The sequence below is a fragment of the Lygodium microphyllum genome, chromosome 1 (assembly GCF_053477565.2).
Source record: "Lygodium microphyllum isolate KBCC chromosome 1, Lygodium_microphyllum_v1.1.10, whole genome shotgun sequence".
In the NCBI taxonomy this organism is placed as follows: Eukaryota; Viridiplantae; Streptophyta; class Polypodiopsida; order Schizaeales; family Lygodiaceae; genus Lygodium; species Lygodium microphyllum.
The window spans coordinates 98146149-98170317 of NC_141135.1; positions in this window are offsets into that span (position 1 = coordinate 98146149).

Consider the following 24169-nt stretch of genomic DNA (forward strand, 5'->3'; position numbering starts at 1 on the left):
TGGTTCCTGTATCACTTTGACAATATATGCATAGTGAATGGATGTAAATCCATCATATTTCAGCCTATCCACAGGATACCTAGCTCTGGTAGACTTGCGCAAAGTAGGTTCACTCCTAGGTTCTCTCAAAACATCCCTGGTCTTCCTTACTCCAGGTATAACAATAGAAGGAATACCCAACTCATCATCAATGCTCTGTTCTGAGTCATTGGATTCACCATCCACATAAGAGTGACCTGCATTCCCATCAAACATGGGCTGATCTACCTTCTCTTTTCCTTTTCGTGATACCTGAATACCACTATCTGCATTGCTTTGAGAAGATTCTCCTGATCTCAATTTGCTTGTCCATGGCAAAGAATGTGAACCGCTGCTAGAGGACGCTCCAGGTCCAATAATATTTTGTGACTGGCTCTGAATTCTGTGCAGCATTACCATTTTGTGCATCTACGTCATCAATCACATTTACTGGTTTATACCAGCTACTCATCTCATTAAAAAAACATCTCTGCTCACTGTAAACTTACGAGTAGAAGGGTTATAGCATCTATACCCTTTCTGATACAAAGAGTAACCAATAAAGATGCACTTCTCAGCTTTTGGATCCAACTTGGATCTCAACTCATCTGGCACATGAACATAGGCAATGCAACAAAAATTTTTCAAATGATAAATATTTGGTTTCCTACCAGTATACCTCTCCTCTGGAGTCATCCCATGTATTGCTGCAGTGGGAGTCGTGTTCATTATGTAGACTGCTGTAGCAACTACCTCAGCCCAATAAAAATCTGGCAGGTCTTTTTCATTGAGCATGGCATGAGATACCTCTCCAATATGCCTGTTTTTCCTTTCTGCAATTCCATTTTGTTGTGGAGTATGACTGCATGAATATTGCTGCTTTATGCCATGCTCCTGTAGGAACCTTGTAAACTCATTTGAGAGGTACTCTCCCCCTCCATCTGACCTTAGGCATTTTATTTGCAGGCCTGTTTCTTTTTCAACCATAGCTTTAAGAGTTTTGAAATGCCCAAAAACATCACTTTTCTTTTTCATAAAATACGCCCAAACTTTTCTGTTAAAGTCATTAAAAAAAGTGATAAAATAATTACAGCCTCCAAGAGATGCAGCTTTAGTAGTCCACACATCAGAGTGGATTAATTCCAATGGCTTCTTACTCTCTTGAACATGTCTAGGAAATGGTTTCCTTTCTTGTTTTCCAAACTGACAGGCTTCACATACCTTATGCATTTCTGCAACCTTGAATTTAGGAAATCCTGCAACAATATTTTGGGCCTGCATTGATTTAAGTCATTATATATTAGCATGACCAATGTGTTTATGCCAGATATCAATATTTGCAACTACTCCAGTCCCATGTGCAAACATTGCTGCACTCAATTCAGGCATATCTACATCCAATGTAAACATTCTGCCCTTCTTCTTTCCTTTTGCTTTCAAGCGACCTTTATTTTTCATATCCTCAACAAAGCATCCATGAGGATTAAATCTAACATGCAAGCCTTGCTCAACCATTTGACCAACTGAAACTAGATTCTTGGTGATATTTGGGACATGAAATACATCGGACAGGTATTTCTTTTTTCCATCCTGCATAGACAAAGGAATTTTTCCAATCTGCACAATAGGATGTGCAGTATCATCACCAGTCTCCACAAATCCTAGTTTTTCCATTTTCCTTGCGTCCTCCATCCATTTTGCATGACCTGTCATGTGGTTTAATGCACCTGAGTCAACATACCATACATCGTTGCTTTCTTCTGCACTTGTCACAGAATTGTTCGTGTGCTGCACCATAAACAAATACTCATTTCTATCGTCACCCTGTCTACTAGAAGATGCATAATTCCCTTGTTGCAATTTTCCATTCATGATGTCATTCTACTTTTTATAGCAGTCTTTAGCCATATGACCCATTTTACCACAGTAGTAGCATTCAACATTACTGTTTGCATTTTGGCCTCTTTGCCATCCACCACGACCTCTTTGGCTCCCCCTGCCTCTAGAGTTACCACCTCCTCCTCCATAGGACTGGTTTTCTTGAGTTTGCTGGATATTTTGATTTCTACCACGGCCTCCAGATCGGCCTCCTCTACCTCTACCTCTACCTCTTCCAGATTTGAGTAGAAGACAGCTTCTTTTGAAGTTCCTCTTGAAGAAGATGCACCACCATTTCTCTGCTCCTCAGAAATTAAAAGAGCAATCAACTCCTCAAAATCAGGAAATCTTTCACAGACGGAAATGGATGTTCGGAATTGTGCATAATCCTTTCCTAGACCATTCAAGGTCATAGAAACTAAATCATCATCTTCCACTGGCGACCCAATGGAAGCAAGTGCATCTGCAATCTTCTTCACCTTCATGTGGTAGTCATTGATGCTCATATTTTCTCTTTGCACATTGTGCAACTCTTGCTTGAGTTGCATTTTCCTGGCTTGCATATTTGTGCTATACATTTTTGACAAAGTATCCCATGCCTCCTTTGGCGTACTTGCATCTTGAATATGCACAATCATAGAGTTTGAAATGCTGATAGACAACCAGTACATAACTTTCTTGGCTCTCTCATGCCATGCTTCAAATGCCTGCATTTGCTGTTGATTGGGAACATTAAGAAGAACTGGTTCTTCTTCATTTCCTGCAACGAATTTCCAATATCATTTTCCCATAAGGAAATTCCTCATTCTAAACTTCCATGCTTGGAAGTTGTTCTTGTCAAGCTTTTCAGTGACAATCTGTGAAAGAGAATCAGACGCCATTACAGAACACTGCAAAAAATTCTATCACTGCAAAGAACACAGCTTCAGCCTCATAAGGGCAAATCTGTAAAACTGACGAAAGTGGTATTTGACCACACAGTCACTTCCCAGTGACGATTTTGCATCAACAGGCAACAAGGATGATTCTGTAACTCCCAATGTCTCTGCGTACAGGCATACGATGCAATTTCTACAGTAACTTTTCACTGACCTGTAGAACAATGGTCGCACAGCATAAAGCAGGGCCTTTTCCTGAGTGCGTGCAGAAAACTTCCGCCTCCAAAACAGGCCCCAAAATCAAAAAAACAGAGTGAAGGGCATCTCAATCTGAGACAATGCACTCTTGCACTTTTCGGTTGTGCTACTTGCAGAGACTTGCTCCCAAACAGAAAAATGAAAGCAACACTGGTCCTTTTACCAGAACACCACGAACTTGGCTTGCTTTCTTGAGTTCCTTACCACGAACAAGGCTGTGATACCATGTCAAGATTGTGGGAGAGAAGGAAGGAGTCTCACTTGTAGCTTTCTTGCTAGCAAAATGGGGGAATACACACACAAGTGGAGGCTGAAAACAGTTTTTCTCTTCTTAGTTGTGTAAGCCAAAAAGAACTCAAGTACATAGAAATAGAAGAACCCTATATATGGGTCTCAAACCAAACTCAACTAACTAAGGTGGCATACTAACTGAGCCACGAACTAGAGTAGATAAGGATAGCTCTCATCTAGCTATTATTCAAGGGCAGTGTACCAACCACATCTGCAAACTGACAAGTCGATGACATAATTGCACAACAGTCACCCTAGCATATCACAAGTGGAGCTCGATATCTCAACACCTTCGTTGTGTAGCAAGAGGGCAGTATATGCTGTAGGAGAGGGCTTTAGCCTATGGTTGCCCTATTTTTTTGATTCAAGGCCATTTCGGGGCCTGTTTTGGAGGCGGAAGTTTTTCGCACGCACTCAGGAAAAGGCCCAGTTTTTTGCTGAGCGACCACTGTTCTACAGATCGGTGAAAAGTTACCATAGAAATTGTATCGTATGCTTGTGCACAGAGACATTGGGAGTTACAGAATCATCCTTGTTGCCTATTGATGCAAAATCATCACTAGCAAGTGATTGTGTGGTTAAATACCACTTTCGTTAGTTTTGCAGATTTGCCCTTGTGAGGCTGAAGCTGTGTTTTTTGCAGTGATAGAATTTTTTGCAGTGTTCTGTAATGGCGTTTGATTCTCTTTCACAGATTGTCACTGAAAAGCTTGACAAGAACAACTTCCAATCATGGAAGTTTAGAACGACGAATTTACTTATGGGAAAAGAATATTGGGAATTCGTTGCAGGAAATGAAGAAGAACCAGTTCTTCCTGATGTTCCCAATCAACAACAAATGCAGGTATTTAAAAGATGGCATGAGAGAGTCAGGAAAGTTATGTAATGGCTGTCTATCAGTATTTCAGACTCTATGATTGTGCATATTCAGGATGCAAGTACGCCAAAGGAGGCATGGGATACTTTGTCAAAAATGTATAGCACAAATACGCAAGCCAGGAAAATACAGCTCAAGCAAGAGTTGCACAATGTGCAAAGAGATAGTTGAGCATCAATGACTACCACATGAAGGTAAAGAAGATTGCAGATGGACTTGCTTCCATTGGGCCGCCAGTGGAAGATGATGATTTAGTTTCTATGACCTTGAATGGTCTAGGAAAGGATTATGCACAATTCCGAACATCCATTTCCATCCGTGAAAGATTTCCTGATTTTGAGGAGTTGATTGCTCTTTTAATTTCTGAGGAACAGAGAAATGGTGGTGCATCTTCTTTAGGAGGAACTTCAAAAGAAGTTGTCTTCTACTCAAATGTTGGAAGAGGTAGAGGCAGAGGTAGAGGAGGCCGATCTGGAGGCCGTGGTAGAAATCAGAATATGCAGCAAACTCAAGAAAACCAGTCCTATGGAGAAGGAGGTGGTAACTCTAGAGGCAGGGGGAGCCAAAGAGGTTGTGGTGGATGGCAACGAGGCCAAAATGCAAACAACAATGTTGAATGCTACTACTGTGGTAAAATGGGTCATATGGCTAAAGACTGCTATAAAAAGCAGAATGACATCATGAATGGGAAATTGCAACAAGAGAATTATGCATCTTCTAGTAAACAGGGTGATGACAGAAATGAGCATTTGTTTATGGTGCAGCACATGACCAATTCTGTGACAAGTGCAGAAGAAAGAAACGATGTGTGGTATGTTGACTCAGGTGCATCAAACCACATGACAGGTCATGAAGAATGGATGCAGGATGCAAGGAAAATGGAAAAACCACGATTTGTGGAGACTGGTGATGCTACTACACATCCTATTGTGCAGATTGGAAAATTTCCTTTGTCTATGCAGGATGGGAAAAAGAAATACCTGTCGGATGTATTTCATGTCCCGAATATCACCAAGAACCTGGTTTTTGTTGGTCAAATGGTTGAGCAGGGCTTGTAGGTCAAATTTAATTCTCATGGATGCTTTGTTGAGGATATGAAAAATAAAGGTCACTTGATAGCAAAAGGAAAGAAGAAGGGTAGAATGTTTACATTGGATGCATACATGCTTGAATTGAGTGTAGCAATGTTTGCACATGGGACCGGTGTAGTTGCAGATATTGATATCTGACATAAACGCATTGGTCATGTTAATGTACAACGACTTAAATCAATGCAAGCCCAAAGTATTGTTTCACGATTGCCTAAATTCAAGGTTGCAGAAATGCATAAGGTATGTGAAGCCTATCAATTTGGAAAACAGGCAAGGAAACCATTTCCTAGACATGTTCAAGAGAGTAAGAAGCCATTGGAATTAATCCACTCTGATGTGTGGACTACTAAAGCTGCATCTATTGGAGGCTGTCATTATTTTGTTACTTTTATTGATGACTATAGCAAAAAAGTTTGGGTGTATTTTATGAAAAAGAAAAATGAAGTGTTTGGGCATTTCAAAACTCTTAAACCTATGGTTGAAAAAGAAACAGGCTTGCAAATAAAATGCCTAAGGTCAGATGGAGGGGGAGAGTACCTCTCAAATGAGTTTGCAAGGTTCCAGCAAGAGCATGGCATAAAGCAGCAATATTTATGCAGTCATACCCCACAACAAAATGGAATTGTAGAAAGAAAAAACAGGCATATTGGAGAGGTATCTCGTGCCATGCTCAATGAAAAAGACTTGCCAGATTTTTATTGGGCTGAAGCAATTGCTACAACAGTCTACATAATGAATAAGACTCCCATTGCAGCAATACATGGGATGACTCCAGAGGAGAGGTATACTGGTATGAAACCAGATATTTTGCATTTGAAGATTTTTGGTTGCATTGCCTATGTTCATGTGCCAAATGAGTTGAGATCCAAGTTGGATCCAAAAGCTGAGAAGTGCATCTTTATTGGTTACTCTCAACAGAAAAGGTATAGATGCTATAACCCTTCTACTCGTAAGTTTATAGTGAGCAGAGATGTTATTTTTGATGAGATGAGTAGTTGGTATAAACCAATAAGTGTGATTGATGATGCAGATGCACAAAATGGTAATGCTGCACAGAATTCACAGCAGCAGTCACAAAATATTAGTGGACTTGGAGTGTCCTCTAGCAGTGGTTCACATTCTTCGCCATGGATAGGCAGATTGAGATAAGGAGAATCTCCTCAAAACAATGCAGATAGTGGTATGCAGGTTTCACAAAAAAGAAAAGAGAAGGTAGATCAGCCCATGTTTGATGTGAATGCAGGTCACTCTTATGTGGATGGTGAATCCAGTGGCTCAGAACAGAGCATTGATGATGAGTTGGGTATTATTTCTATTGTTACACCTAGACCAGGGATGTTTTGAGAGCACCTGCGAGTAAACCTACTTTGCGCAGGTCTACCAGAGCTAGGTATCCTGTGGATAGGCTAAAATATGATGGATTTAAAGCCATTCACTATGCCTATATGGTCAAAGTGATACATGAACCAGAACCCACTTCTTTTGAGCAAGCCATGGAAAAAGAAAAATGGGAGAAAGCCATGGATGAAGAAATGGACGCCTTAGAAGCAAATGCTACATGGGAATTGGTACCTTTGCCTAAAGATAAGAATGCAATTGGTTGTAAGTGGGTTTATAAGATGAAACACAATGTAGATGGTTCTGTGAATAGATACAAGGCAAGATTAGTAGTCAAGGGGTGTGCACAAACATATGGCATTGATTATGAAGAAACATTCAGTCCGGTTGCAAGGATGGAAATCGTAAGAGTAGTCATTGCTATGGCTTCATCAAAGGGATGGTCTTTACATCAGATGGATGTAAAGAATGCCTTCTTGCATGGTGATTTGCAAGAAGAGGTCTATATGGAGTAGCCACCAGGTTATGTGCATGCTATTCATTCTGAGTTTGTTTGCAGGTTGAAGAAAGCCTTGTATGGCTTGAAGCAAGCATCTAGAGCATGGTCTGACAAGATAGGATAGTATCTTGTCACTATTGGCTTTCATATTTCCAAGGCAGATTTCTCACTTTATGTGAGAAAAACAGAGAAAGGTATTATGCTACTTGTCATTTATGTTGATGATTTGATTATGACAGGTGATAGTGATGAAGATATCCTTCATGTGAAAATGCTATTGAAGCAGAAGTTTGAGATGAAGGATTTGGGAGAGATGCATTATTTCTTGGGCATTGAGGTGATTAGATCGCCAAGTGGGATACAGCTCTTGCAGAGGCAGTATGGATTGGACATGCTGTCCAAATATGGGATGACAGGCTGTAAGCCTATTTCAGTTCCTTTGGAGTAGAATGTGAAGCTGAGCCCAGATGCAGGTGATATTTTGGAAGACCCTACTATGTACAAACGCATAGTAGGAAGTTTGATTTATATGACTATTACCAGGCCAGATTTGAGCTATGCTGTGTAAAATATTACACGGCGCAGCGAACAGAATCTGAGAAAGAGATAGAGAGTACACAACAGATAAGAGGAGAATCAGTAAATTCTTTAACTCCAAACAACTGATACAAAGATGGCTCTGTCCACCCGTGCGCTTCCACTGTGTGAAGCTTAGATGGCGATCTAGACAGAAGATAGGTGAAGAGCTTAAGGCTAGCTGGAATAACAACTCTGATTGGGTGAAAGATGAGTGAAAGATTGCTGCGAAGGGGTTTAGCTTTTATAGCCCGCGAAGGTCGTTAGGTCCGACCTACCATATGAGCCTCCACTAGTCGGCTAGGGAATATTCCCTTTACCATCGAGCTGGGGGCGCTGCCCCCGGATCCCTGCTAGGGGGGCCGCTGGCCCCCCTGGGACCCCCCAGCCAGGGGCCGCGTCCGTGGCCCCTGGACCCCACAATAGGGGCCCCTTTTAACTCCCTTACACCGCAACTCGATGCAATGCGTCTCGAGTTGCTACCAGCTTAACCACTCCGTCTAACCCAAAGATTAGATCCACAACAGTCACCTTTTTGCCATCCGGTCACATAGACCTCATCTGATATACAAGTCAGGACTCAACCAATGTCCGGGCTCACATTTGGCTTCTTCTCATAATGGGGGCCTTACAACTTTGAGCACCATGGATCATTGGTAGCACCTAATGAGGGTGGGGCATTGATCATATCTAACATGCTGTTGGATTGGTAAGTTTGTTTATGCAGGCTCCAAGAAAACTACATTTGGATGCGGCTAGAAGCATACTTAGGTATGTGAAGTCCACATTGCAGTATGGACTATTTTATGAGACTGGGGTTTAGATACAGTTGCATGGATACACTGATGCTAATTGGGCTGGTAGTATTTCTGATAGATGATCTACCAGTGGATATGTGTTCTCTTTTGGGAGTGTTGCAATCACTTGGAGCAGCAAGAAATAGCCTACAGTTGCCTTGTCGAGCATAGAGGCTGAGTACAGGGGTGTAGCAATGGCTGCATGCATGAGCAGTATACACTTTGCAAATAACCTAGTCTATCATGCTAGAACAAAGCACATTGAGGTGCATTATCACTATGTGTGGGAGAGGGTTTTACTAGGTCTTACTGATCTAGTCTATGTCAGCATAGAGGATCATGTAGCTGACATATTCACGAAGGCATTGGGCGCGCAGAGAAGCTACGCAAGTTTAGAGACTTGCTTGGTGTGCAGGAATTGGGATTGAGCTCGAGGGGGAGTGTTGAGATATTGAGCTTCACTCATGATATGCTAGGGTGACCGTTGTGCATTTATGTCACCGACTCGTTAGCTGCAGATGCGGTTGGTACACGGCCCATGAATAATAGCTAGATGATAGCTATCCTTATCTACTCTAGTTCGTGGCTCAGTTAGTATGCCACCTTAGTTAGTTGAGTTTGGTTTGAGACCCATATATAGGGTTCTTCTATTTCTTTGTACTAGAGTTCTTTTTGGCTTACACAACTAAGAAGAGGAAAACTGTTTTCAGCCTCCACCTTTGTGTGTATTCTCCCATTGTGCAAGCGAGGAAGCTACAAGTGAGGTTCCTTCCTTCTCTCCCACAATCTTGATAGTCCAAATTGCCATTTCCAAAGAGGGGGAGAATAAGCAGCTATCCTTTGGAAATAATACACTCAGATATTTGGGGCCCATGTCAGAATGTTTCCATGAGCGGAAAATGTAGATTCTATATCACTTTCATTGATGATTTTAGCAGGATGACTTGGGTGTACTTTATGCAGCATAAAAGTGAAGCATTTGAAAAGTTCTTGGAATTTAAATCTATGGCTGAAAAGCAGTTTGGATGCTACATAAAATGTTTGAGGTTAGATAATGGTGGAGAGTACATGTCATATGAGTTTTGTGACTTCTTGAGAGATCATGGTATCAAAATGGGATTGATATGCAGGTATACACCTCAGCAAAATGGTGTGGCTGAAAGGAAGAATCGGATTATTGCAGAGGTTGCAAGGGCAATGATGAACCAAATGAAAATGCCATTGTCATATTGGACAGAAGCAGTGCATACTGTAGTTCACATTATGAATAGAACACCTACTGTTAGATATGATCAATGCCCCACCCTCATTAGGTGCTACCAATGATCCATGGTGCTCAAAGTTGTAAGGCCCCCATTATGAGGAGAAGCCAAATGTGAGCCCGGACATTGGTTGAGTCCTGACTTGTATATCAGATGAGGTCTATGTGACCGGATGGCAAAAAGGTGACTGTTGTGGGTCTAATCTTTGGGTTAGACGGAGTGGTTAAGCTGGTAGCAACTCGAGGCACATTGCATTGAGTTGCATGGTAAGGGAGTTAAAAGGGGCCCCTATTGTGGGGTCCGGGGGCCGCGGAAGCGGCCCCTGGCTGGGGGGTCCCAGGGGGGGCCAGCGGCCCCCCTGGCGGGGGTCCGGGGGCAGCGCCCCCGGCCCGATGGTAAAGGGAATATTCCCTGGAATATTCCCTGGCCGACTAGTGGAGGCTCATATGGTAGGTCGGTCAGCAGGCCGACCTAACGACCTTCGCGGGCTATAAAAGCTAAACCCCTTCGCAGCCATCATACACTCATCTTTCACCCAGTCAGAGTTGTTGTTCCAGCTAGCCTTAAGTTCTTCACCTATCTTCTGTCTAGATCGCCATCTAAGCTTCACTCAGTGGAAGCGCACGGGTGGACAGAGCCATCTTTGTATCAGTTGTTTGGAGTTAAAGAATTTACTGATTCTCCTCTTATCTGTTGTGTACTCTCTATCTCTTTCTCAGATTCTGTTCGCTGCGCCGTGTAATATTTTACATGGTATCAGAGCCCAGGGGGCTCTAGAGATCGGAGAGAGTGCAAGAGGCAAAGGCTTCAACAGCAAAGAGAAACGATGTCGACTCCGGGAAGCAGTTCTGGCGCATCAGGAAGCGGTGCAGGAGGTGGTGCTGCTGTACCGGCTATTCAAACACTGAGGATTCGTCCACCAACCTTCAGCGAAGGCAAGTTAGATGGTACAAACTACACCTTGTGGAAGTTCAAAATTACTACTATCCTTGATTCTTATGAGCTTCTGGAGACTGTGCTGGGGACTGACGCAGAACCACAGCCTACCCCCGACCCATCAAATCCTAGTGTGATGATTCCTCCGAATGCAGATCTTCTACGAGCTTGGAAACGAAGGAATGCAGATGCATTGTGTGCCTTAGTTACAAGCTGTTCTGACAGTGTTTTGACTCTGATTCAGCATACAACCAAAGCGTCAGAGGCTTGGAATGTACTAAGGAGTCAGTATGAAACACGAAACCAAACAAGGATTCAAAACTTGGAGAATCAACTAGCAGCGGAGAAGTTTGCTGAAGGAGAGACGGTTGAAGCATTCATCACTCGGATTAAGAATCTGCGCGACCAGATGGCTGGCGCTGGGATACAAAAGACTAGCGAAGAGCTAGCTCGGAGGTGTCTTCGGATTTGTCCACAAAAGTTTGATGGACTAGTAACTGCCCTTAATACTCAGGTGAGACCTCAAGCTTTGACTTTTGAGGAGTTTTGTGCATTATTAATGGAGGAGGAGTTGAGGCTGAAAGCCCGAGAAGGAAGCAACAATGGAGATGCTGCATTCTCTGCCAATGCAAAAGGCAAAGGTGTTTCCTCCACCAAAAATGATGGTGACAAAAAGAAGAAGGGCGGCAAGAAGAAGTTTCAAGGAGAGTGCTTCTACTGTAAGAAGAAAGGACATGCAATTGCAGATTGTCGTGTCAAGAAGGCAGATGAAAAGAATGGTACCCTTAAAAGTAAAGGGAAAGAGACAGCCAATACGGCTGAAGCAGAGTTGGAATTATTCATGGCGACCATTGAGGAAGTGTGCTCCTCGGCGCAAGAAGAATCTACCACTGACTCTTGGGTGTTGGATAGTGGGGCCTCCCGTCACATGACCAACAAGAAAGGTCTATACAGTTCTATGCAGCCTCTACAAGAATCCATCACTGTGACGGTTGGAAATGATGCTAAATGCCCTGCTGCGGGCACAGGTACTATTTCTTTTGTTGCTGCAAATGGTGAAGTCAAAAAGCTTTCAAATGTGTTGTATGTTCCCGAAATCAGAAGAAATCTCTTATCAGTTGCTGCCATAACTGATCTTGGTCATGAAGTGAGGTTCAAGAAGACAGGTGCAGAAATTATTGATAGTGCTGGCACAATTGTTGGCAAAGGAGAAAGGAGGAACAACCTGTATGAGCTAAGTGCTCTTACAGCCACCGCTGGAGTGGGCACAAGTAAGCTTTGGCATGAAAGGTTTGGACACATCGGATTTGCAGTATTGAAGGAGATGCAAAAGCAAGGTATGGTTGCTCACCTACCTACAATAACTGAATTGAAGGAACCATGTGAAGCTTGTATGATGGGCAAGCAACAGAGAAAGGCATTTCCACAAGAAAGCAAGAATAGAGCACATGCTCCTCTAGAGTTGGTGCATGCTGACTTGTGTGGTAAGATGCCTACACAGGCCTTGGGGGGATCTTCTTATTTTATGTTGATTGTCGATGACTACAGTAGGAAGATGTGGGTGTACTTCCTTCGTGATAAGGCTCAAGCTTTTGGTAAGTTTAAAGAATGGCTAATACTTGTTGAGAATGAAACAGGGAAAAGTGTGAAGAAATTTAGAACAGATGGTGGTGGTGAGTTCAACTCAAAGGAGTTTGAAGGCTTTTGCAAGAGCAAAGGGATCAAGCGTCAATTGACGACGCCTCACACACCTCAGCAGAATGGTGTTGTGGAACGCAGGAATCGTACCATTGTGGAGATGGCAAGATGCATGCTAAAGGGCAAGGGATTGCCTAACCATTTTTGGGCTGAAGCTGTTAATACTGCAGTCTACATTCTAAATCGGAGCTACACAAAGGCTCTCAAGGGAAAAACACCTCATGAGGCTTACACTGGTAAGAAACCATCTGTTTCACATTTCAGAATTTTTGGATGTGAATGTTATGCACATGTTCCAGATGAGAAGAGAAACAAGTTACAACCAAAAAGCAGAAAATGTATCTTCTTGGGTTATAGTGATGAGCAGAAGGCTTACAAGTTATATGACCAAGAGGCAAAGAAGATCATCGCGAGCCGTGATGTGGTGTTCAAGGAGGAGCCGCATACAGTGGAGGAGGAGAAGGCAAGGTCTTCCACTTTATCATCAAGCGAAGAAGTAGTCCACTATGAACCTGTCCCGAGAGCTATCCCTATCCTTAAGGAGGAGGAAGCATCATCTTCAGATGATGAGGAAAAAGTTCACCAACCTGACATCACCCCACCGGAAAAGCCATTGCCGCGCTGGGTGAAGCAGCTCTATGACCACAATAATCCTATGCCTGCATCTGTTGAGGAGAAGGCAGACGGACCAAGGAGGTCTCAGAGAATAGAGGAGCAAAGGAGGGCTTCTGCTCACATAGTCAACATGGCCTTGATGGTTGAGATTATGAGAGAAGTAAAGGAGCCAACTGACTTAGAAGAAGCACTTGCAGATCCATCATGGAAGGCTGCTATGCAGGCGGAGTATGACAGCATAATGAAGAATGACACTTGGGTGCTAGTGGATCGGCCAGCAAAGCGGAAGATTATTGGCACCAAGTGGATCTGGAAGGTAAAGTACAAGACTGATGGTACCTTAGAAAAGTACAAAGCTAGACTGGTTGCCCAAGGATTTTCACAAGTTGAAGGGTTTGATTTTCAAGAGTCATTTGCCCCAACTGCCAGAATGACCACTATTCGCACGGTACTTGCAGTGGCTGCCCACAAGAAGTGGCCAGTGTACCAAATGGATGTTAAGTCAGCGTTCTTAAATGGTGACCTCAAGGAGGAGGTGTACGTGGCTCAGCCACCAGGGTTTGAGGCCCCCCATTCTGAGAACAAAGTGTGTAAACTGAAGAAGGCATTGTATGGGCTGAAACAAGCCCCCAGAGCATGGTACCAGCGGATAGATAGGTTCTTTTTAAACCTAAACTTCAAAAGATGTGCCTCAGATGCTAACTTGTATGTTTACAGGGATGGTAAAAAGTCTGTAGTGATTGTCCTATATGTGGACGACCTTCTTATTACAGGTGACTATGAAGATATGATCAACCAAACTCGAAAGGCTTTGAGTTTTGAGTTTGAAATGACAGACTTGGGCTTGCTGCACTATTGTTTGGGGATTGAAGTCTGGCAAGAGCCAGGAAAGATCTTCATCTCTCAGAAGAAGTATGCATGGGAGATCTTGAAGGCATTTGGCATGACCGAGTGCAAGGAGATAGCTACACCTATGGAGGTGAATGTAAAGTTATCCGTTGAGGATACATCAGCACTAGCAGACATTGGGAGGTATAGGAGGTTGGTCGGCAGTCTAATCTACTTGTGTAACACTAGACCAGATATCAGTTTTGCTGTTGGTGTTTTGAGCAGGTTCTCAAACAAACCTCATGAGAGTCATTGGAAGGCTGGGATGCGGGTGCTCAGATACTTGAAGAAAACTCTTGACTATGGTATCACATACAGTTTCGGAACTTCTCTTGTGGGGAACTGTGACTCAGATTGGGCAGGAGACATTGATTCCAGGAAGTCAGTTTCTGGTTATTGTTTCTCTTTGGGTTCAGGAATTTTCTCTTGGATTAGTAAGAAGCAACCAACAGTGGCATTGTCTTCTACCGAAGCAGAGTACAAGGCAGCTTGTTTTGCTGCATGTGAGGCCGTATGGTTGAGAAGGATTCTATGGCATATGGGAGTGCAGGATGAAGAACCAACTGTGCTGAGATGTGACAATCAGAGTTGCATCGCCATTGCCAAAAATCCAGTGTTTCATGCACGCACCAAACATATAGAGATCCAGTATCACTATGTGCGTGATTTGATGGAGGATGGGATAGTGGAATTGGTCTACTGTCCAACAGAGGAGAATGGAGCAGATATCTTCACCAAAGCACTTACGAAGGATCTGCTTCAAGTTCATCTTCAGAGACTCGGCATTGGGCCGAGGAGATAGTTCACCTATGGGTGGACATTGAGGGGGGGTGTTAGATATGATCAATGCCCCACCCTCATTAGGTGCTACCAATGATCCATGGTGCTCAAAGTTGTAAGGCCCCCATTATGAGGAGAAGCCAAATGTGAGCCCGGACATTGGTTGAGTCCTGACTTGTATATCAGATGAGGTCTATGTGACCGGATGGCAAAAAGGTGACTGTTGTGGGTCTAATCTTTGGGTTAGACGGAGTGGTTAAGCTGGTAGCAACTCGAGGCACATTGCATTGAGTTGCATGGTAAGGGAGTTAAAAGGGGCCCCTATTGTGGGGTCCGGGGGCCGCGGAAGCGGCCCCTGGCTGGGGGGTCCCAGGGGGGCCAGCGGCCCCCCTGGCGGGGGTCCGGGGGCAGCGCCCCCGGCCCGATGGTAAAGGGAATATTCCCTGGAATATTCCCTGGCCGACTAGTGGAGGCTCATATGGTAGGTCGGTCAGCAGGCCGACCTAACGACCTTCGCGGGCTATAAAAGCTAAACCCCTTCGCAGCCATCATACACTCATCTTTCACCCAGTCAGAGTTGTTGTTCCAGCTAGCCTTAAGTTCTTCACCTATCTTCTGTCTAGATCGCCATCTAAGCTTCACTCAGTGGAAGCGCACGGGTGGACAGAGCCATCTTTGTATCAGTTGTTTGGAGTTAAAGAATTTACTGATTCTCCTCTTATCTGTTGTGTACTCTCTATCTCTTTCTCAGATTCTGTTCGCTGCGCCGTGTAATATTTTACACCTACAGCCTTGATTCATAATATGTCACCATACGAGAGAATGTATGGCATGACACCCACTGTTGCATACCTTAGAGTCTTTGGATGTGTCTGTTATGTTCATGGTTTGGATGATTTGAGAAAGAAGATGGAACCTAAGGCTGTAAAATGCATTTTCCTTGGATATCCTGATGAGAAGAAGGGATACAAATGCTATGATTCAGTGAGTCAGGAAGTATACATAAGCAGGGATGTCAGATCCAATGAATATGAATCATGGTACAAGCCCAAAATTGTAGTGGATGTTGATTCCTATGAAAGAAATGATGATGATGGCTATGGAAGGAAAATTTCAGCAAACAACAAGGCTGAAAATCAGCATGTGAAAGATGCTTCAGGACCTCAAGAGAATGTGGAAAGAAGTGGCAGCTATAGTCCATGGAGTGGTAGATTGAGAAATGCACAAAGGAGTGCAGAAGTTGCAAAAGGTAGGAGACCAATGACTAAAAGTTCATAAGACAAATCTATAGATGACGAGTATGGCATTCCACATGTTAAAACGCTTGGCACTAGAAGTGCAGGAAAGTATGTGCCACCACATGCTAGATTAGATGAGACATACGGTAGTGCACCTCAATTAAGAAGGTCAGAAAGGGTAAGGTATCCAATTGATGGATTGATTTATAATGGGTTCATGAAGATGCATTATGCATACATGGTTTCTTATGTACAACGTGTGGAGCCTACTTGCTTTGAAGAAGCAGTAGAGAGCAAAGAGTGGAGACAAGCAATGGATGAAGAGATGGATGCACTAAGGAAAAACAAGACTTGGGATTTGGTGAAACTACCTTATGGCAAGAAGTCCATTGGATGTAAATGGGTTTATAAGGTCAAATGTAAGTCAGATGGTTCTCTTGAAAGGTATAAAGCAAGGCTAGTTGCAAAAGGATATGCACAAACTTATGGTTTGGACTATGAAGAAACATTCAGTCCAGTAGCTAAAATGACGATAGTGAGATCGGTAATTACTTTGGCTTCTATCTATGGTTGAAGGCTTTATCAAATGGATGTGAAAAATGCATTTTTGAATGGCAACTTAGAAGAGGAAGTGTACATGGATCAAGTAGAGGCTATGTGGATTCAAAATACCCACATTATGTATGCAGGTTGAAGAAGGCTTTATATGGACTGAAGCAAGCACCAAGAGCATGGTGTGATAGAATCAGCAAATTCTTATGCAGTATGGGATTTCAGCAGAGCACAGCTGATTATTCACTTTATGTGAGGCATACAGAAGATGGTATGGTTGTTGTGGTCATCTATGTTGATGATCTCATTATTACAGGTACACTTGAGAAGGAGATTACTGAAGTTAAGCATGGGTTACATAAAGAGTTTGATATAAAGGACCTTGGTTTGTTGAGATACTTCTTGGGTATTGAGGTTATTAACACATCTCATGGTATATGGTTGATACAAATTCAATATGCATTGGAGATGCTGGAAAAATATGGCATGACAAGATGCAAACCGGTTGATACACCATTGGATCAAAATGCTAAGTTGATGGATGATGGATCTTATGTTAAGGATGTTACTATGTTCAGAAAGATGGTTGGTAGTCTTATCTACTTGACCATTACAAGACGAGACTTGAGTTATGCTATTGGATTGATAAGTCAGTTTATGCAGAAACCATGCAAATCACATTTGGATGTAGTGAGAAGAGTTCTTAGATATGTGAAGAAGATAGCTGGATTTGGGCTATTTTATGAAAAAGGAATCAAGCCTACATTATTTGGATACTCAGATGCAGATTGGGCAGGTAGCTCTATGGATAGAAGATCTACTAGTGGCTAAGCATTGTCATTTGGATCAGCCATGGTAAGTTGGAGCAGTAAGAAGCAACCTACAGTTGCTTTATCAAGCACTGAAGCAGAGTATAGAGGCATTGCATTGGTAGCATGTGAGCAGACATGGCTGAGATTGATCTTATATGACATGGGCATAGAGATTGATGGTGGAGTCATTATGTATTGTGACAATGTTAGTAGCATTATGTTGGCAACGAACCTAGTCTACCATGCAAGAACAAAACACATAGAAGTGCACTATCATCTCATTAGAGAAAAAGTCATTAATGGAGAGATTGAATTGGTCCATGTGAAAACAAATGACCAAGTTGCTAATATCTTTACCAAAGCATTAGGTAAAGATAAGTTTGAGTACTTCAGGAGTGTACTTGGAGTCTTATGTGTGCAAGCTCATTCTGAGCTTGAGGGGGAGTGTTGATAAATATGTCATATCCTATGGTTGTATGTAAAGTGTCTTTAAGTTTGGGGTATCTATCTTTTGAGGATACTATTTTAGTGTGTGTGGACTGTTGGAGAAATAGAGGAGAATAATGGAGGAGAAGAAGACATTGAGCTCCTGACTTCCCATCTGAGTGGCCTCACTGACTCCCTCCACTTCGGTTTTGTCAGCATGGCTAAATGTAAACCACTGGGAACACCTCTTGATCAGAATGTCAAGTTCGACATTAGCACTGGAGCTGAAATTGATGATATGACTATGTACAGGCAGATGGTTGGAAGTCTGATGATCTACTTGTTGACCATCACCAAGCCTGACTTGAGTTATGCTGTTGGGCTCATAAGTCAGTTCATGTAGAAGCACAGAAAGCCACATTTAGATGTTGTTAGGCAGATTATGAGATATGTAAATTCCACTGTAGATTATGGGCTATTTTATGTGGAAGATAAGCCATTGTCATTGATTGGATACTTGGATGCAGATTGGGTAGGATGCTCATATGATTGTAGATCTAGAAGTGGTTATGCCTTTGGATTTGGAAGTGGAATGATTAGCTGGAGTAGCAAGAAGCAACCAACTATTGTATTGTCTAGCACTGAGGCAGAGTACAAGGGTGTTGCATTGGCATCACGTGAGATTGCATGGCTACTTAAGCTTATGGCTGATTTGGACATATAGGTAAATGCTCTAGTGACCTTGTTATGCGAAAATCTTAGTAGTGTACTCCTGGAAACAAATCCAGTCTATCATGCTAGGACTAAAAACATTGAGGTACACTACCATTTTATCAGAGAGATGGTTCTTGTAGAGAAAGTGAATCTTATGCATGTGAAGACGGATGAGTAGGTAGCATATATCTTTAACAAGTCTTTGGGTAAAGATAAGATAAGTTCAGTCGATTCCGACATCTACTTGGTGTACAGGTTTTATCTTGAGCTTGAGAGGGAGTGTTGAGACTTCAAGCTCTTATGTGTGGCAGACAATGTCTTAGCTGTGTCCAAATGTATCAGTAAGTGTGAGACATTTAATAAGTTGGGTTAGTTAGTGTGACCTAACTAGAGTTAGTCATGGTTAGTTAAATCTAGTGTATAACTTTAGTAAGTGAAGAAGAACAATGGAATAATGAATGGAACATAGAGAACATGACTGAGCTCTCGGTTCCTCTCCTCTATCTGTGTCTCATTTCTGAACACATGCCTCAATTATAGCCATGTGCTTCTTACATGGGTTGCAAGTGCGTATCATAAGCTTTGTTTTGACATGTGGCACGTCCCAATTGGAGAAGGCCATCAAAATTTATGGTTGATTTACCTCAACAAGCCTATAATGAATATCATGCTATCCATAATATTCACCCAATCTTTCCATTTTGTGATGTGGATCAAAGTAGTGCTTTGCAACCCCACTCTTTAGCCACTCTATCAAGTGCCTCTAGTTGTATTTTTTTTAAAGGGTAAAAAAATTTGAGGGTTGGGATGAAATATAATGAGTGGAATATGTTAGATATGCTCAATGCCCCACCCTCATAAGGTGCCACCAATGATCCATGGTGCTCAAAGTTGTAAGGCCCCCATTATGAGGAGAAGTCATATGTGAGCCTGGATATTGGTTGAGTCCTGACTTGTATGTCAGATGAGGTCTATGTGACCGGATGGTAAAAAGGTGACCATTGTGGGTCTAATCTTTGGGTTAGATAGATTAGTTAAGCTGGTAGCAACTCGAGGCACATTGCATCGAGTTGCAGGGTAAGAGAGTTATCAGGGGCCCTAGCCAATGGTAAAGGGAATATTCCCTAGAATATTCCTGAGCCAACTAGTGGAGCTACACATGGAAGGTCAATAGACACATGGGCACATGGAAGGTCAACAGACACAGATGCATATGGAAGGTCATCCATCATGACCCCCTTCACAAGCTATAAAAGCTAAACCCCTTCACAGCCATCTATGATCCATTTTTCACCCAGTTAGAGTTGCTCTTCACCTGTCTTCTGTCTAGATCTCCATCCAAGCTTCACAGTGGAAGCACACGGGTGGACAGAGCCATCTTTGTATCAGTTGTTTGGAGATAAAGAAATTTTGTTATTGTCCTCTTAGCTGTTGTGTACTTTGTATCTCTTTCTCAGATTCTGTTCATTGTGCCGTGTAAATTTTTACATGGTATTAGAGCCCAGGGGGCTCTAGGGATCAAAGAGTGTGCAAGAGGTAAAGGCTTCAACAGCAAAGAGGAACGATGCTGTCTTTTGGAAGTGATTTTGGCGATCAGGAAGTGGTGCAGGAGGCGGTGTTGTTGTACTAGCTATTCAAACACTAAGGATTCATCCACCAACCTTCAACTAAGCCAAGTTAGATGGTACAAAGTACACCTTGTGGAAGTTCAAAATTACAACTATCCTTGATTCTTATGAGCTTTTGGATATTGTACTGGGGACTGACGTAGAACCACAGCCTACCCCCGACCCATCAAATTCTAGTGTGATGATTCCTCTAAATGTAGGTCTTCTACGAGGTTGAAAACGAAGGAATGCATATGCATTGTGTGCCTTAGTTACAAGCTATTCTGACAGTGTTTTCAACACAACCAAAGCATTAGAGGCTTGGAATGTATTGAGGAGTCAGTATGAAACATGAAACCAAACAAGTATTCAAAACCTGGAGAATCAACTAGCAGCGGAGAAGTTTGCTAAAGGAGAGACGGTTGAAGCATTCATCACTAGGATTAAGAATCTGCGCGACCAGATGGCTTGCGCTAGGATACAAAAGACTAGCGAAGAGCTAGCGAAGAGGTGTCTTCGGATTTGTCTACAAAAGTTTGATGGACTAGTAACTGCCCTTAATACTCAGGTGAGACCTCAAGCTTTGACTTTTGAGGAGTTTTGTGCATTATTGATGGAGGAGGAGTTGAGGTTGAAAGCCCGAGAAGGAAGCAACAATGGAGATGTTGCATTCTCTGCCAATGCAAAAGGCAAAGGTGGTTCCTCCACCAAAAGTGATGGGGACAAAAAGAAGAAGGGCGGTAATAAGAAGTTTCAAGGAGAGTGCTTCTATTGCAAGAAGAAAGAACATGCAATCGTAGATTATCATGTCAAGAAGGCAGATGAAAAGAATGGTGCCCTTAAAAGTAAAGGGAAAGAGACAGCCAATACAGCTGAAGCAGCGTTGGAGTTATTCATGGCGACCATTGAGGAAGTGTGCTCCTTGGAGCAAGAAGAATCTACCACTGACTCATAGGTGTTGGATAGTGGGGCCTCCCGTCACATGACCAACAAGAAAGATCTATATAGTTCTATGCAGCCTCTACAAGAATCCATCACTATGATGGTTGGAAATGATGCAAAATGCCCTGTTTCGGGCACATGTACTATTTCTTTTGTTGCTGCAAATGGTGAAGTCAAAAAGCTTTCAGATGTGTTGTATGTTCCTGAAATTAGGAGAAATCTATTATCAGTTGCTGCCATAATTGATCTTGGTCATGAAGTGAGGTTCAAGAAGATAGGTGCAGAAATTCTTGACAGTGTTGGAAAAATTATTGGCAAAGGAGAAAGAAAGAACAACATGTATGAGTTAAGTGCTCTTATAGCCACCGCTAGAGTGGGCACAAGTAAGCTTTGGCATGAAAGGTTTGGACACATCTGATTTGTAGTGTTGAAGGAGATGCAAAAGCAAGGTATGGTTGCTCACCTATCTACAGTGACTGAATTGAAGGAACCATGTGAAGCTTGTATGATGGGCAAGCAATAGAGAAAGGCATTTCCACAGGAAAGCAAGAATAGAGCAGAGGCTCCTCTAGAGTTGGTGCATGCTGACTTGTGCGATAAGATGCCTATATAGGCCTTAGGGGGATCTTCTTATTTTATGTTGATTTTGTTGATGACTACAATAGGAAGATGCGGGTGTACTTCCTTCGTGATAAGGCTCAAGATTTTGGTAAGTTTAAAGAATGGCTAAAACAATGAAACAGGGAAAAGTGTGAAGAAATTTAGAATAGATGGTGGTGGTGAGTTTAACTCAAAGGAATTTGAAGACTTTTGCAAGAGCAAAGGGATCAAGCATTAATTGACGATGCCTCACACACATCAGCAGAACGGTGTTGTGGAATGCAATAATTGCACCATTGTGGAGATGGCAAGATGCATGCTAAAGGGCAAGGGATTGCCTAACCATTTTTGGGCTAAAGCTGTTAATACTGCAGTCTACATTCTAAATCAGAGCTACACAAAGGCTCTCAAGGAAAAAACACCTCATGAGGCTTACACTGGTAAGAAACCATCTGTCTCACATTTCAAAAATTTTGGATGTGAATGTTATGCACATGTTCCAGATGAGAAGAGAAACAAGTTAAAACAAAAAAGCAAAAAATGTATATTCTTGGGTTATAGTGATGAGCAAAAGGCTTACAAATTATATGACCAAGAGGCAAAGAAGATCATCGCGAGCCGTGATGTGGTGTTCAAGGAGGAGCCGCATACAATGGAGGACGAGAAGGCAAGTTCTTCCACTTTATCATCAAGTGAAGTAGTCCCTATCCTTAAGGAGGAGGAAGCATCATCTTCAGATGATGAGGAAAAATATCACCAACCTGACACCACCCCACCAAAAAAGCCATTGCCACGTTGGGTGAAGCATCTCTATGACCACAATAATCCTATGCCTGCATTTGTTGAGGAGAAAGCAGACGGACCAAGGAGGTCTCAAAGAATAGAGGAGCAAAGGAGGGCTTCTGCTCACATAGTCAATATGGCCTTGATGGCTGAGATTATGAGAGAAGTAAAGGAGCCAACTAACTTGGAAGAAGCACTTGTAGATCCAGCATTGAAGGCAGCTATGCAAGCCGAGTATGATAGAATAATGAAGAATGACACTTGGGAGCTAGTGGATTAGCCAACAAAGCGGAAGGTTATTGGCACCAAGTGGATTTGGAAGGTAAAGTACAAGGCTGATGGTACCTTAGAAAAGTACAAAGCAAGACTAGTTGCCCAGGGATTTTCACAGGTTGAAGGGTTTGATTTTCAAGAGTCATTTGCCCCAATTGCCAGAATGACCACTATTCACACTTGCAGTGGCCGCCCACAAGCAGTGGCCAGTTTACCAAATGGATGTTAAATCAATGTTCTTAAATGATGACCTCAAGGATGAGGTATACGTGGCTGAGCCACCAGGGTTTGAAGCCACTCATTCTAAGAACAAAGTGTGTAAGCTGAAGAAGGCATTGTATGGGCTAAAGAAGCCCCCAGATCATGGTACCAGCAAATAGATAAGTTCTTTTTAAGCTTAAACTTCAAAAGATGTGCCTCAGATGCTAACTTGTATGTTTACAAGGATGGTAAAAAGTTTGTAGTGATTGTCCTATATGCGGATGACCTTCTTATTACAAGTGACTATGAAGATACGATCAACCAAACTCGAAAGGCATTGAGTTTTGAGTTTGAAATAACAGACTTAGGCTTGCTACATTATTGTTTGGGGATTGAAGTCTAGCAAGAGCCAAGAAGGATCTTCAACTCTCAAAAGAAGTATGCATGGGAGATCTTGAAGGCATTTGGCACGACCGAGTACAAGGAGATAACTACACCTATGGAGGTGAATGAAAAGTTATCCATTGAGGATACATCAGCACTAGTAGACATTAGGAGGTACAAGAGGTTGGTCGGCAGTCTTATCTACTTGTGTAATACCAGACCAGATATCAGTTTTGCTGTTGGTGTTTTGAGCAGGTTCTCAAATAAACTTCATAAGAGTCATTGGAAAGCTAGGATGTGGGTGCTTAGATACTTTAAGGCATTAGGAGAAATATGGACTCTCTTTTTTGCCCCTTAAGGGGTTTCTCTCACCTCTCTCTCTAAAAAGAGATTCCAAAATAATATTATAAAAAGAGATCTTCTACAATCAAGAAAATCTCGTTTTTGTGTTTTCAATAGATTTCACCTATTATTTTATTCCCAAACTGCAAGATAAGGTCACTTTTTCTCAAAATCCTCATAACTAAAAAAATACAATTCTATTTTTTCTAAAAACGCAGCCAATCATTCTTTAATGCCCTCATGACTCTTTAATGCCCTCTTTAGTGCCCTCATGACTTTTCAATCATTCTCATTCTCGCTTCTTAAAAGGGCGGAAGTTAAAAAATGATATAAAATGAAGTACACATCATATTTTAAGATTATTTTTTACCCAGAGACACCTTTTTGACTCAAGAGTTTCCTTGTAAATTTTCATCTTTTTTGGACAAGTATATACCTATTTCTGGGCATTTTTTCATTCCCTCAGAAAGCTCTAGTTTTGTCCCAAATTTTGTGCATTCTTCTCTTTCCCTCCAGAATATGGTTTCTTGCATACGAGTTCTTCTGAAGCAGCATTGAGGAGTAGTTTTGATACCATTTGTTGAAATCAAAGAATCTCTATCTACAACACACTCT